The sequence below is a fragment of the Rhipicephalus microplus genome, unplaced genomic scaffold, assembly GCF_043290135.1.
Source record: "Rhipicephalus microplus isolate Deutch F79 unplaced genomic scaffold, USDA_Rmic scaffold_325, whole genome shotgun sequence".
Taxonomy (NCBI): Eukaryota; Metazoa; Arthropoda; class Arachnida; order Ixodida; family Ixodidae; genus Rhipicephalus; species Rhipicephalus microplus.
The window spans coordinates 12,501-25,000 of NW_027464893.1; the positions used below are offsets into that span (position 1 = coordinate 12,501).

The 12,500-nt window shown below is 62.2% G+C and overlaps 1 long non-coding RNA gene and 1 other non-coding gene across 2 annotated transcripts in view; one reads left to right on the forward strand and one right to left on the reverse strand.

Moving 5' to 3' along the window:
* The window catches only part of LOC142793715 (uncharacterized), a 25,000-nt gene that overhangs the window by 7,379 nt on the left and 5,121 nt on the right, over positions 1–12,500 (reverse strand). The gene's annotated exons all lie outside the window — the stretch shown is intronic.
* LOC142793719 (small subunit ribosomal RNA) lies at positions 9,870–11,684 on the forward strand. The gene has a single exon (XR_012891771.1). It is a non-coding gene; the product is annotated as a small subunit ribosomal RNA (ribosomal RNA).

A 12,500-nucleotide genomic window follows, 5' to 3' on the forward strand; every position in this document is an offset into this window, starting at 1 on the left:
GACGCGGTTTTTGCGCCGCCCCGGCTGACGCGGTTTTTGCCGCCCCGGCTGACGCAGTTCGGACTTAGCACTTTTCGGCTGTGCCTGGCTGGCGGCCCACTCACTCGATCGCCATGTCTGTTTGCCACAGTTTTCCCGGTGGTGCCGCACCCGGGCTCGCCCCGGCTGACGCAGTTTTCGCGCCGCCCCGGCTGACGCGGTTTCGTGCCGCCCCGGCAGACGCGGTTTTCGCGCCGCCCCGGCTGACGCGGTTTTTGCGTCGCCCCGGCTGACACGGTTCGGACTTTGCACTTTTCGGCTGTGCCTGGCTGGCGGCCCACTCACTCGATCGCCATGTCTGTTTGCCACAGTTTTCCCGGTGGTGCCGCACCCGGGCTCGCCCCGGCTGACGCAGTTTTCGCGCCGCCCCGGCTGACGCGGTTTCGTGCCGCCCCGGCAGACGCGGTTTTCGCGCCGCCCCGGCTGACGCGGTTTCGTGCCGCCCCGGCAGACGCAGTTCGGACTTAGCACTTTTCGGCTGTGCCTGGCTGGCGGCCCACTCACTCGATCGCCATGTCTGTTTGCCACAGTTTTCCCGGTGGTGCCGCACCCGGGCTCGCCCCGGCTGACGCAGTTTTCGCGCCGCCCCGGCTGACGCGGTTTCGTGCCGCCCCGGCAGACGCGGTTTTCGCGCCGCCCCGGCTGACGCGGTTTCGTGCCGCCCCGGCAGACGCAGTTCGGACTTAGCACTTTTCGGCTGTGCCTGGCTGGCGGCCCACTCACTCAATCGCCATGTCTGTTTGCCACAGTTTTCCCGGTGGTGCCGCACCCGGGCTCGCCCCGGCTGACGCAGTTTTCGCGCCGCCCCGGCTGACGCGGTTTCGTGCCGCCCCGGCAGACGCGGTTTTCGCGCCGCCCCGGCTGACGCGGTTTCGTGCCGCCCCGGCAGACGCAGTTCGGACTTAGCACTTTTCGGCTGTGCCTGGCTGGCGGCCCACTCACTCGATCGCCATGTCTGTTTGCCACAGTTTTCCCGGTGGTGCCGCACCCGGGCTCGCCCCGGCAGACGCGTTTTTTTTTTTTCTTTCGCCCCGGCTGACGCAGTTTTCGCGCCGCCCCGGCTGACGCGGTTTCGTGCCGCCCCGGCAGACGCGGTTTTTTGCGCCGCCCCGGCTGACGCGGTTTTTGCCGCCCCGGCTGACGCAGTTCGGACTTAGCACTTTTCGGCTGTGCCTGGCTGGCGGCCCACTCACTCGATCGCCATGTCTGTTTGCCACAGTTTTCCCGGTGGTGCCGCACCCGGGCTCGCCCCGGCTGACGCAGTTTTCGCGCCGCCCCGGCTGACGCGGTTTCGTGCCGCCCCGGCAGACGCGGTTTTCGCGCCGCCCCGGCTGACGCGGTTTCGTGCCGCCCCGGCAGACGCAGTTCGGACTTAGCACTTTTCGGCTGTGCCTGGCTGGCGGCCCACTCACTCGATCGCCATGTCTGTTTGCCACAGTTTTCCCGGTGGTGCCGCACCCGGGCTCGCCCCGGCTGACGCAGTTTTCGCGCCGCCCCGGCTGACGCGGTTTCGTGCCGCCCCGGCAGACGCGGTTTTCGCGCCGCCCCGGCTGACGCGGTTTCGTGCCGCCCCGGCAGACGCAGTTCGGACTTAGCACTTTTCGGCTGTGCCTGGCTGGCGGCCCACTCACTCGATCGCCATGTCTGTTTGCCACAGTTTTCCCGGTGGTGCCGCACCCGGGCTCGCCCCGGCAGACGCGTTTTTTTTTTTCTTTCGCCCCGGCTGACGCAGTTTTCGCGCCGCCCCGGCTGACGCGGTTTCGTGCCGCCCCGGCAGACGCGGTTTTTTTGCACCGCCCCGGCTGACGCGGTTTTTGCCGCCCCGGCTGACGCAGTTCGGACTTGGCACTTTTTGGCTGAGCCTGGCTGGTGGCCCACTCACTCGATCGCCATGTCTGTTAGCCACAGTTTTCCCGGTGGTGCCGCACCCGGGCTCGCCCCGGCTGACGCAGTTTTCGCGCCGCCCCGGCAGACGCGGTTTTCGCGCCGCCCCGGCTGACGCGGTTTTTGCCGCCCCGGCTGACGCAGTTCGGACTTGGCACTTTTTGGGCTGAGCCTGGCTGGCGGCCCACTCACTCGATCGCCATGTCTGTTTGCCACAGTCTTCCCGGTGGTGCCGCACCCGGGCTCGCCCCGGCAGACGCGTTTTTTTTTTCTTTCGCCCCGGCAGACGTGGTTCCCCCCCCCCCTTTTCGCTCGCCCCGGCTGACGAGGTTTTCGCGCCGCCCCGGCTGACGCAGTTTTCGCGCCGCCCCGGCTGACGCGGTTTCGTGCCGCCCCGGCTGACGCGGTTTTCGCGCCGCCCCGGCTGACGCGGTTTTTGCGTCGCCCCGGCTGACACGGTTCGGACTTTGCACTTTTCGGCTGTGCCTGGCTGGCGGCCCACTCACTCGATCGCCATGTCTGTTTGCCACAGTTTTCCCGGTGGTGCCGCACCCGGGCTCGCCCCGGCTGACGCAGTTTTCGCGCCGCCCCGGCTGACGCGGTTTCGTGCCGCCCCGGCAGACGCGGTTTTCGCGCCGCCCCGGCTGACGCGGTTTCGTGCCGCCCCGGCAGACGCAGTTCGGACTTAGCACTTTTCGGCTGTGCCTGGCTGGCGGCCCACTCACTCGATCGCCATGTCTGTTTGCCACAGTTTTCCCGGTGGTGCCGCACCCGGGCTCGCCCCGGCTGACGCAGTTTTCGCGCCGCCCCGGCTGACGCGGTTTCGTGCCGCCCCGGCAGACGCGGTTTTCGCGCCGCCCCGGCTGACGCGGTTTCGTGCCGCCCCGGCAGACGCAGTTCGGACTTAGCACTTTTCGGCTGTGCCTGGCTGGCGGCCCACTCACTCGATCGCCATGTCTGTTTGCCACAGTTTTCCCGGTGGTGCCGCACCCGGGCTCGCCCCGGCAGACGCGTTTTTTTTTTTTTCTTTCGCCCCGGCTGACGCAGTTTTCGCGCCGCCCCGGCTGACGCGGTTTCGTGCCGCCCCGGCAGACGCGGTTTTTTGCGCCGCCCCGGCTGACGCGGTTTTTGCCGCCCCGGCTGACGCAGTTCGGACTTAGCACTTTTCGGCTGTGCCTGGCTGGCGGCCCACTCACTCGATCGCCATGTCTGTTTGCCACAGTTTTCCCGGTGGTGCCGCACCCGGGCTCGCCCCGGCTGACGCAGTTTTCGCGCCGCCCCGGCTGACGCGGTTTCGTGCCGCCCCGGCAGACGCGGTTTTCGCGCCGCCCCGGCTGACGCGGTTTCGTGCCGCCCCGGCAGACGCAGTTCGGACTTAGCACTTTTCGGCTGTGCCTGGCTGGCGGCCCACTCACTCGATCGCCATGTCTGTTTGCCACAGTTTTCCCGGTGGTGCCGCACCCGGGCTCGCCCCGGCTGACGCAGTTTTCGCGCCGCCCCGGCTGACGCGGTTTCGTGCCGCCCCGGCAGACGCGGTTTTCGCGCCGCCCCGGCTGACGCGGTTTCGTGCCGCCCCGGCAGACGCAGTTCGGACTTAGCACTTTTCGGCTGTGCCTGGCTGGCGGCCCACTCACTCGATCGCCATGTCTGTTTGCCACAGTTTTCCCGGTGGTGCCGCACCCGGGCTCGCCCCGGCAGACGCAGTTTTCGCGCCGCCCCGGCAGACGCGGTTTTCGCGCCGCCCCGGCTGACGCGGTTTTTGCCGCCCCGGCTGACGCAGTTCGGACTTGGCACTTTTTGGGCTGAGCCTGGCTGGCGGCCCACTCACTCGATCGCCATGTCTGTTTGCCACAGTCTTCCCGGTGGTGCCGCACCCGGGCTCGCCCCGGCAGACGCGTTTTTTTTTCTTTCGCCCCGGCAGACGTGGTTCCCCCCCCCCCTTTTCGCTCGCCCCGGCTGACGAGGTTTTCGCGCCGCCCCGGCTGACGCAGTTTTCGCGCCGCCCCGGCTGACGCGGTTTCGTGCCGCCCCGGCTGACGCGGTTTTCGCGCCGCCCCGGCTGACGCGGTTTTTGCGTCGCCCCGGCTGACACGGTTCGGACTTTGCACTTTTCGGCTGTGCCTGGCTGGCGGCCCACTCACTCGATCGCCATGTCTGTTTGCCACAGTTTTCCCGGTGGTGCCGCACCCGGGCTTGCCCCGGCAGACGCGTTTTTTTTTTTTCTTTTCGCCCCGGCTGACGCAGTTTTCGCCCCGCCCCGGCTGACGCGGTTTCGTGCCGCCCCGGCAGACGCGGTTTTTTGCGCCGCCCCGGCTGACGCGGTTTTTGCCGCCCCGGCTGACGCAGTTCGGACTTTGCACTTTTTGGCTGAGCCTGGCTGGCGGCCCACTCACTCGATCGCCATGTCTGTTTGCCACAGTTTTCCCGGTGGTGCCGCACCCGGGCTCGCCCCGGCAGACGCGTTTTTTTTTTCCTTCGCCCCGGCAGACGTGGTTCCCCCCCCCCCCCTCCGTCTTTCTTTTTGTTTTTTTTTTCGCCGCGGCTGAAGTGGATTTTTCGGTGCCTCGACGCCCCGGTAGTCGCGGTTTTTCCGTTTCCGCACGGCCCCGGCTGACGCTGCTCGGTCACAGTCGCCTTTTGTGAGGATTGCAGACTTCTTGAGCGCGGGTGTTTTTTTTTTGTTGTTGTTGTTGTTTTATTACGCATTCGCTCCAGCAGACGCTGTTTAGACTTTTTGTTTCCTCTTTTATCCTGCGACGAGGTGACGAGGTTTATTCGGTGCCCCGCCGCCCCGGCTGAAGTGATTTTTCCTGTCCCGTGCCGCCCCGGCTGACGCGGTTGGGACTTCGCGTTTGTTCGGCCGCCACGGGTTTTGGCGCACTCGCTCGGTTGCTTGTTGTTGCCACTTGTTGCGAACCCAGGTTTCTTGAGCGAGCGCGGGCGTTTTTTCTTCCTTTCTTTCTTTGTTCTATGTGTTAGCGAATCGGCCTTTAATATCACACGAGGACTCACAACCAACAATTTTCAGTTTGAAGTGTAAAAAATCTGCAGGTGTTGACGTAACTGACTTGCCCCGTACCCTTGAGTACATCCATGAAGTTCTCGTAGTACTACTAAATCGCATTATTCCAAGTGGAGAAATTCCCATAAACTTGCAAACCTCTACACGAAAATCGGTGCGCGTGATAAAGTTGAAAATTATCGTCCGATATCAAATGTGCCTTCTATAACACAAATTCTAGGAAAAAAAAAAAACACTTGTTCGCCGTTCTCTGCGCCGTGACTGGCAGCACTCCGGCGAAGCGAAACGGGGTCGATTCGAGCACGATATCGGCGTCTTTCGACGTGCTCGCCGGCGACCGTCGCACGAGTACGTCGCACGAGCGCGTCTGCCGGGGCGCCGTTTGCGAAGCCGACGCAAAAGTGGGAACCGCCGCTCGGATGATCGCCGCTTTCGGCAGAGTGAGTGTTGGCACTCCGGGGAAGCGAAACAGCGTGAATGCGCCCACGAAATCGGCGTATTTTGAAGTGCCCGCCGGCGACCGTCGCACGAGTACGGTAAACCGCGTCAGCCGGGGCGTAGTTCGGGACGCCGACGAAAAAGTGGGAAGCGCAACTCGGATCTTCGCCGTTTTTGCAGGAGTGAGTGGCGGCCCTCCTGCGAGACCAAGAAGCATCGATTCGTGCACGAATTCGGCGCCTTTCGACGTGATCGCCGGCGACCGTCGCTCGAGTAGGGCAAACCGCGTCTGCCGGGGCGGGCTTCGGGACGCCGATGCGAAAGTGGGAAACGCTGCTCGGATGTTCGCCGTTTTTGGCCGAGTGAGTGCTGGCACTCGGGCGAAGCCAAACGGGGCCGATTACGGCACGATATCGGCGTCTTTCGACGTGCCCGGCGGCGACCGTCGCACGAGTACGGTAAACCGCGTCAGCCCGGGCGGAGTTCGGGACGCCGATGCGAAAGTGGAGAACGCCGCTCGGATCTTCGCCGTTTTTGGAGGAGTGAGTGGCGGCACTCCGGAGAAGCCAAGGAGCGCCAATTAGCGCACGATATCGGCGTCTTTCGACGCGCTCGCCGGCGACCGTCGAACGAGTAGGGCAAACCGCGTCTGCCGGGGCGGGGTTTACGACGCCGACGCAAAAGTGGGAACCGCCGCTCGGATGTTGGCCGTTTTTGGCAGAGTGAGTGCTGGCACACCGGCGACGCGAAAGAGCGCGAAAGCGCCCACGAAAGTGGCGTATTTGGACGTGCTTGACGGCGACCGCTGCAGGAGTACGAAAAACCACGTCAGCCGGGGCGAGCGACCCACGGCGGTCTGGGTGCTTATCGCTGCTATTATAGGGGCACCCCGGCAGACGCAGAAAAAAAAAATTTTTTTTCGACCTTCTTTTTTGCTGGTCGAGCTCGGGTAACCCAGGTCGCAATGGGAGCCGCGCACGAAAGCGGCGTCGCGAGACGCGTTCGCGGTCGCTAGTCGCACGAGCTCGGCAACCGCGTCAGCCGGCGCGGAGTTCGGGATGCCGACGGCTAAGTGGGTACCGCTGCTCGGATGTTCGCCGTTTTTGGCCGAGTGAGTGCTGGCACTCCGGCGAAGCGAAACGGGGCCGATTCGGGCACGATATCGGCGTATTTCGACGTGCTCGCCGGCGACCGTCGCACGAGTACGGCAAAGCGCGTCTGCCGGGGCGAGGTTTGCGATGCCGACGAAAAAGTGGGAAGCGCCGCTCGGATCTTCGCCGTTTTTGCAGGAGTGAGTGGCGGCCCTCCTGCGAGACCAAGAAGCATCGACTCGCGCACGATATCGGTGTCTTTCGACGTGCCCGCCGGCCACCGCCGCACGAGTACGGCAAACCGCGTATGCCGGGGCGGGGTTGGCGACGCCGACGCAAAAGTGGGAACCGCCACTAGGATGTTCGCCGTTTTTGGCAGAGTGAGTGCTGGCACACCGGCGACGCGAAAGAGCGCGAAAGCGCCCACGAAAGTGGCGTATTTGGACGTGCTTGACGGCGACCGCTGCAGGAGTACGAAAAACCACGTCAGCCGGGGCGAGCGACCCACGGCGGTCTGGGTGCTTATCGCTGCTATTATAGGGGCACCCCGGCAGACGCAGAAAAAAAAAATTTTTTTTCGACCTTCTTTTTTGCTGGTCGAGCTCGGGTAACCCAGGTCGCAATGGGAGCCGCGCACGAAAGCGGCGTCGCGAGACGCGTTCGCGGTCGCTAGTCGCACGAGCTCGGCAACCGCGTCAGCCGGCGCGGAGTTCGGGATGCCGACGGCTAAGTGGGTACCGCTGCTCGGATGTTCGCCGTTTTTGGCCGAGTGAGTGCTGGCACTCCGGCGAAGCGAAACGGGGCCGATTCGGGCACGATATCGGCGTATTTCGACGTGCTCGCCGGCGACCGTCGCACGAGTACGGCAAAGCGCGTCTGCCGGGGCGAGGTTTGCGATGCCGACGAAAAAGTGGGAAGCGCCGCTCGGATCTTCGCCGTTTTTGCAGGAGTGAGTGGCGGCCCTCCTGCGAGACCAAGAAGCATCGACTCGCGCACGATATCGGTGTCTTTCGACGTGCCCGCCGGCCACCGCCGCACGAGTACGGCAAACCGCGTATGCCGGGGCGGGGTTGGCGACGCCGACGCAAAAGTGGGAACCGCCACTAGGATGTTCGCCGTTTTTGGCAGAGTGAGTGCTGGCACTCCGGCGAAGCGAAAGAGCGCGAATGCGCCCACGAAAGTGGCGTGTTTGGACGTGCTTGACGACGACCACCGCAGGAAAACGAAAAACCACGTCAGCCGGGGCGAGCGACCCATGGCGGTCTGGGTGCTTATCGCTGCTATTATAGGGGCACCCCGGCAGACGCAAAAAAAAAAAAAATTTTTTTTCGACATTCTTTCTTGCTCGTCGACCTCGGGTGACCCAGGTCGCAGTGGGAGCCGCGCACGAAAGCGGCGTCGCGAGACGGCTTCGCGGTCGCTAGTCGCACGAGCTCGGCAACCGCGTCTGCCGGGGCGGAGTTCGGGACGCCGACGGCTAAGTGGGAACCGCCGCTCGGATGTTCGCCGTTTGTGGCCGAGTGAGTGCTGGCACTCCGGCGAAGCCAAACGGGGCCGATTCCGGCACGATATCGGCGTCTTTCTACGTGCTCGCCGGCGACCGTCGCACGAGTACGGCAAAGTGCGTCTGCCGGGGCGGGGTTTGCGACGCGTACGCAATAGTGAGAACCGTCGCTCGGATGTTCGTCGTCTTTCGCCGAGCCAGTGCTGGCACTCCGGCGAAGCCGAACGGAGCCGATTCGGGCACGATATCGGCGTCTTTCCACGTGCTCGCCGGCGACCGTCGCACGAGTACGGTAAACCGCGTCAGCCGGGGCGGAGTTCGGGACGCCGATGCGAAAGTGGGAAGCGCCGCTCGGATCTTCGCCGTTTTTGGAGGAGTCAGTGGCGGCACTCCGGTGAAGCCAAGGTGCGCCAATTCGCGCACGATATCGGCGTCTTTCGACGTGCCCGCCGGCCACCGTCGCACGAGTACGGCAAACCTCGTCTGCCGGGGCGGGGTTTGCGACGCCGACGCAAAAGTGGGAACCGCCGCTCGGATGTTCGCCGTTTTTGGCAGAGTGAGTGCTGGCACTCCGGCGAAGCGAAAGAGCGTGAATGCGCCCACGAAAGTAGCGTATTTGGACGTGCTTGACGGCGACCGCCGCAGGAGTACGAAAAACCACGTCAGCCGGGGCGAGCGACCCACGGCGGTCTGGGTGCTTATCGCTGCTATTATAGGGGCACCCCGGCAGACGCAGAAAGAAAAAAAAAAAAAAAATGGGGACATGGCGTGCGTCACCGTGCGGCTTCGCAGCGTTGCCGAAGTCGCCGAGCCCTTCGACTGAGCCGAACGGCGGACAGGGAACGTTGGTCGGCCGTTCTAACCTGTCGGTGCCACGCCGAGACGTCGTTAAGGAAAACCGCGTCGTGGGCCTCTACGACGCCGTCGAGTCGTTGTACGTTTGGTGTCCAGCGTGTCGGCGGCGAGTAGCGGACACGTCGTTCACGACTTCGGTCTTTCGCAGTCGACGCGAACTTGCGGAGAGTCGTGGTGCCTCACGTTTTCGGCAGAAACCGCGGCGGAATTTTCCCGTGCGTGCGCGCACGACCTCGGTGCTGTGCCGTCAGCGTAGTGTTGCACAAACTCGTGGCCTACCCAAGGTGCGGTACGTTTGCGGCCGTATCCTCGGTGGGAATTTCGTGAGTAGGGTCGCAAATTCTACGACCTCGGCGGGTTTGAGAGCGACGTAGACTTGTGGCACGCTCAACGTGCCACACGTTTCGGGGCACACCCGCGGTGAAATTTTCTCGAGTACGCTCGTATTAGTGCCCAAGGAGGTCTGGGTACTTATCGCTGCTATTATGTGGGGGTTCTCGTGAGCGGCGTACGCGAAAGCGACCGGGTGTCTGATATGCGGCGGGCTTCGGCCTCGTCAAGCGTGTCCTCGGGTCTGCTCCAGGGGAATCCACGGCAGTCGTCTGCAGCCTCATCCGCTTGATGCGTTAGGGGCTGGTTGTCGGACGGTGCCGTTTTACCACGATATCGAGGTGTGTTCCGTGTCGTCCTCGGGCGATTCAGATGCGAAAGCGCCGAAGACGCGGGCGTGACCCGTCGTCTGGCGGCTTTGCAGTCTCGGCTCCGTTGCTAGTTCCGGCCGGTCCACCGACAGTGCAGCGGGCTTGGGCAACCCGCACGGCGCGACCGAGTCGATGCAACGAAAAAGAGCGAGCATGAACGTGCTTCTTGCCGCACGGCTCCCACTCGTCTTTCGGGAAGGTTGTGCCGTAGCGAGCTCGAACGCCGTCATCTCGGAGTGCAAAATAAGCGTGTTGGGGCGCCTGAAGGTGGCCTCCGCCGCACACAGACTGCGTCCGGCCCGCCGAAGGCGAGGACGGACGCGCAGTCGAACGATTACCTGGTTGATCCTGCCAGTAATCATATGCTTGTCTCAAAGATTAAGCCATGCATGTCTAAGTACATGCCGAAATAAGGCGAAACCGCGAATGGCTCATTAAATCAGTTATGGTTCCTTAGATCGTTTCTTCCTACTTGGATAACTGTGGCAATTCTAGAGCTAATACATGCAGTGAGCCTGGAGCCCTTTGGGTAACGGGTGCTTTTATTAGACCAAGATCGATCGGGTTTCGGCCCGTATTGTGTGGTGACTCTGGATAACTTTGTGCTGATCGCATGGCCACGAGCCGGCGACGTTTCTTTCAAGTGTCTGCCTTATCAACTTTCGATGGTAGGTTACTTGCTTACCATGGTTGTTACGGGTAACGGAGAATCAGGGTTCGATTCCGGAGAGGGAGCCTGAGAAACGGCTACCACATCCAAGGAAGGCAGCAGGCGCGCAAATTACCCACTCCCGGCACGGGGAGGTAGTGACGAAAAATAACAATACGGGACTCTTTTGAGGCCCCGTAATTGAAATGAGTACACTCTAAATCCTTTAACGAGGATCAATTGGAGGGCAAGTCTGGTGCCAGCAGCCGCGGTAATTCCAGCTCCAATAGCGTATACTAAAGCTGCTGCGGTTAAAAAGCTCGTAGTTGGATCTCAGTTCCAGACGAGTAGTGCATCTACCCGATGCGACGGCTCGGACTGAACATCATGCCGGTTCTTTCTTGGTGCACTTCATTGTGTGCCTCGAGATGGCCGGTGCTTTTACTTTGAAAAAATTAGAGTGCTCAACGCAGGCGAGTCGCCTGAATAAACTTGCATGGAATAATAGAACAAGACCTCGTTTCTGTTCTGTTGGTTTTTGGAATACGAGGTAATGATTAAGAGGGACGGACGGGGGCATTCGTATTGCGGCGCTAGAGGTGAAATTCTTGGACCGTCGCAAGACGAACTACTGCGAAAGCATTTGCCAAGAATGTTTTCATTGATCAAGAACGAAAGTCAGAGGTTCGAAGGCGATCAGATACCGCCCTAGTTCTGACCATAAACGATGCCAACCAGCGATCCGCCTGAGTTACTCAAATGACTCGGCGGGCAGCTTCCGGGAAACCAAAGTATTTGGGTTCCGGGGGAAGTATGGTTGCAAAGCTGAAACTTAAAGGAATTGACGGAAGGGCACCACCAGGAGTGGAGCCTGCGGCTTAATTTGACTCAACACGGGAAAACTTACCCGGCCCGGACACTGGGAGGATTGACAGATTGAGAGCTCTTTCTTGATTCGGTGGATGGTGGTGCATGGCCGTTCTTAGTTGGTGGAGCGATTTGTCTGGTTAATTCCGATAACGAACGAGACTCTAGCCTATTAAATAGGTGCGGGGTTCCCAGCACCTTACAACCTTCTTAGAGGGACAAGCGGCTCCTAGCCGCACGAAACAGAGCAATAACAGGTCTGTGATGCCCTTAGATGTCCGGGGCCGCACGCGCGCTACACTGAAGGAAGCAGCGTGTCTTTATCCCTGTCTGAAAAGACTGGGTAACCCGTGGAACTTCTTTCGTGATTGGGATAGGGGCTTGCAATTGTTCCCCTTGAACGAGGAATTCCCAGTAAGCGCGAGTCATAAGCTCGCGTTGATTACGTCCCTGCCCTTTGTACACACCGCCCGTCGCTACTACCGATTGAATGATTTAGTGAGGTCTTCGGACCGATGTCCGGCGCGGCCTTTCGGTTGCGCCGGTCTGTTGGAAAGATGACCAAACTTGATCATTTAGAGGAAGTAAAAGTCGTAACAAGGTTTCCGTAGGTGAACCTGCGGAAGGATCATTAACGGATTGTGAAGGGTGAGCGCCTCAGCTGCGTCTGCGCCCGACACTTTCTGCCGCTGACCCCGTTTGGACGCGGGGTCGGCTTTTCCCCACGGGGCTGCCTGAATGTGGAGCGGCACCCCGTGACAAATTGTTGCGCCCAGCGGACGCCAACACCGCGACCTTGGACGGTCGGCCAGGTGGCGGACGCGGGTACAAACGGCGCAACGCACTCATAGGTCGGCTTTCGACCCGCCACTGCACCGTGGCTCGAAGCGCTCGAAATGCGCGACCCGACCGCTGCGGGACCGCCTAGTACTGTAAACAGGAGCGGCGGAGCGCGAACGGCGAGTCGTGGTTACGTCGGTAGAAGGCGAGGCTGCGCGTTCCCGAAACGCCAGCCGAGTGCCCTCCCGACCGTTCGAGCGTGCAAGAACGAGACCCGACAATCGCGCGGCGACTGCCAAGTACGAGAGGAACGGCACAAGCGTCGGCGGTCGGTCAAGGAACTGGCGATGTGACGGGTCCGCTGTGCACCAGTGCATACCGTCCCGCCGTCCGCGGCAAGCGCCTCCGCGTCCTCGGGTGACGGAGGCTGCCGGTCGGTTCTTGCAGGCGAGGGATCTCGCTGGCACCGGTTCGCGTTGACGCGCGGCCGGTCATGGCACGGCGATGCGACGGCCGAGGTGCGCAGTACTCGATGGAGGAACCGCACGCTCCGATGACCGTCCCGCCCTCCGCGGCGTATGCGTACCGACCGTAATGGTTGCAGCAGCGCCGGCCGGCTTTTGAATTCGCCACACGAAACACGGTGCGAGATCGCGGTTAGGGGAGCGTC